Raw genomic sequence first — 2,815 nt, forward strand, 5'->3', positions numbered from 1 at the left:
GGCTAACAAAACTCCTGAGCATCTCCGCTCCGTGGCATTCTGTAACATCCTCTTGCAAGAGCCAGAAGCTGTCATCTGGCCTGCGACCGCGTCTTGTCTGTGCGTGCGCTCCGCTCCGCTGTGATAAAATTTAACGGTTCGTTACTTCGGGCACAGTCAAGTAACGAGCTCTGGTTCGATCGCCGTTTCGGTCGTTTGGTGGTGATTGCATTTCGCGACACATGCGAAAAGGTTCGTCGACGACTTGTCATCCGCCCTCCCCTTCCCCCCGCCCCTCTCCCCCACACCTTTTGTTGCCAAACCTGGTTCTCACAGTTCAGTATTCTCTCTCCGAACTATTCTTATCTACACGTCTCGTCTACGTCAGTGGAAGATGCCCTTGCTAAGGAGTACCTTGTTCTGTACTAATTTCAGAATTATCTCCTTGTATTATTTTCTAAATCGTTTACTTGTGTTGCGATTTCTATCGACTTTCCCCCAGCGTCCGTTCAACTCAGTGGCTCCCTGCAAGAAGGGACATAGTCCACGCCTTCCCGACGATCTGATACTGGACAGAATATTAATATAATATTAACACAACTTATCAATATTTATCTCGCCGATGGCTGGGGCGAGCTCCATTCATTCGCGCCGCATGGGGTACGAGCCTTTTGGCAGTCAGTTTAGATGTGGTTTCCTTTTTCTGTGTGCAACACGATGAGACGTTGTCACTCCGAAACCGGAGCTTTAGTTCTCTTGCTTTTCCAGTCAGACCATTCGCTTGAATGGAGCTGTGTATATACTGTATATTGCCCTGATGTGTATGATTATTCTGCATTTTATGGCGATTTTTTATGTACAGGAGAAATATATTTGCCGGCCGGTGTGGCCGTGCGGTCTAGGCGCTTCAGTCTGGAACCGCGTGACCGCTCCGGTCGCATGTTCGAATCCTGCCTCGGGCATGGATGTGTGTGATGTCCTTAGGTTAGTTAGGTTTAAGTAGTTCTAAGTTCTAGGGGACTGATGACCTCAGATGTTAAGTCCCATAGTGCTCAGAGCCATTTGAACCATTTGAAGAAATATATTTACGTGTTACGATATCCTCTACCTGATAATCGGTACACAAATGACTGCACACTGTTCTCGTATTTAATAAATCAATTTTAAAAGATCTGTGATAGATGGGAAACTTGCTTTACTGTACTTTCCATAGTGATGTAATATGCGCATTAAATGATGTAAGACCTATGATGAAAAGAAAAGTCTACTTGGGTGTTGAGATCGGATTATGTTCCTAATGGAAACTGTGTAAATCTTCGGAAAGCCGAGCGGGATTAGCCGAGCCATCTAGGGCGCTGCAGTCATGGACTGTGCGGCTGGTCCCGGCGGAGGTTCGAGTCTTGCCCCGGGCATGGGTGTATGTATTGTCCTTAGGTTAGTTAGGTTTAAGTAGTTCTAAGTTCTAGGGGACTGATGACCTCAGAAGTTAAGTCCCATGGTGCTCAGAGCCATTTGTCATTACCTCCCTTTCCAGTTCCTGTCGCGTATGGTTCGCGGGAAGAACGACTGCCGGAAAGCCTCCGTGCGCGCTCGAATCTCTCTAATTTTACATTAGAGATCTCCTCGGGAGATATAAGTAGGGGGAAGCAATATATTCGATACCTCATCCAGAAACGCACCCTCTCGAAACCTGGCCAGCACGCTACACCGCGATGCAGAGCGCCTCTCTTGCAGAGTCTGCCACTTGAGTTTGGTAAACATCTCCGTAATGCTATCACGATTAGCAAATAACTCTGTGACGAAAAGCGCCGCTCTTCTTTGGATCTTCTCTATCTCCTCCGTCAACCCGACCTGGTACGGATCCCACACTGATGAGCAATACTCAAGTGTAGGTTGAACGAGTGTTTTGTAAGCCACCTCCTTTGTTGATGGACTACATTTTCTAAGGACTCTCCCAATGAATCTCAACCTGGCACCCGCCTTACCAACAATTAATTTTATATGATCATTCCACTTCATATCGTTCCGTACTACCAGATATTTTACAGAAGTAACTGTTACCAGTGTTTGTTCCGCTATCATATAAAGCACTCCGTCTTCAGGCCACAAGTGGCCCATCGGGACCATCCGACCGCCGTGTCATCCTCAGTTGAGAATGCGGATAGGAGGGGCTTGTGGTCAGCACACCGCTCTCCCGGTCTTTACGATGGTTTTCTTTGACCGGAGCCGCTACTATTCGGTCGAGTAGCTCCTCAATTGGCATCACCAGGCTGAGTGCACCCCGAAAAATGGCAACAGCACATGGCGGCCTGGATGGTGACCCATCCAAGTGCCGGCCACGTCCGACAGCGCTTAACTTCGGTGATCTCACGGGAACCGGTGTATCCACTGCGGCAAGGCCGTTGCCCCGCTATAATATAATCATACAATAAAGGATCCTTCTTTCTATGTATTCGCAATACATTACATTTGTCTATGTTAAGGGTCAGTTGCCACTCCCTGCACCAAGTGCCTATCCGCTGCAGATCTTCCTGCATTTCGCTGCAATTTTCTAATACTGCAACTTCTCTGTATACTACAGCATACAGCTTCACATACAGTCCATTTTCAAGTCTGTCCCTCTGATTCTCGGTCTTCCCCGGCCCTTTTGACCCCTGGATTTCCATCTAATACCTCTTTACCTACTTCCGTATCACATGCCACGTGCCCACCCATTGCAGTCTGGTTGATTCCACTTTTGTTCATATTGGTGGATCTTTATATACAGTGTACGGTCCACGACTGTACCCTGCTCCTCCTCCTCCTACATTTTCCTCTTTCAGAGGGTTGGCAAATG

General features: G+C 47.7%; 1 pseudogene; it reads right to left on the reverse strand.

Annotated features, from left to right (window-relative positions):
• Window positions 1–2,268: 2,268 nt before the first annotated feature.
• On the reverse strand, window positions 2,269–2,386 carry LOC124778858 (annotated as a pseudogene).
• Window positions 2,387–2,815: the final 429 nt, after the last annotated feature.

Source organism: Schistocerca piceifrons, chromosome 2 (assembly GCF_021461385.2).
Source record: "Schistocerca piceifrons isolate TAMUIC-IGC-003096 chromosome 2, iqSchPice1.1, whole genome shotgun sequence".
In the NCBI taxonomy this organism is placed as follows: domain Eukaryota; kingdom Metazoa; phylum Arthropoda; class Insecta; order Orthoptera; family Acrididae; genus Schistocerca; species Schistocerca piceifrons.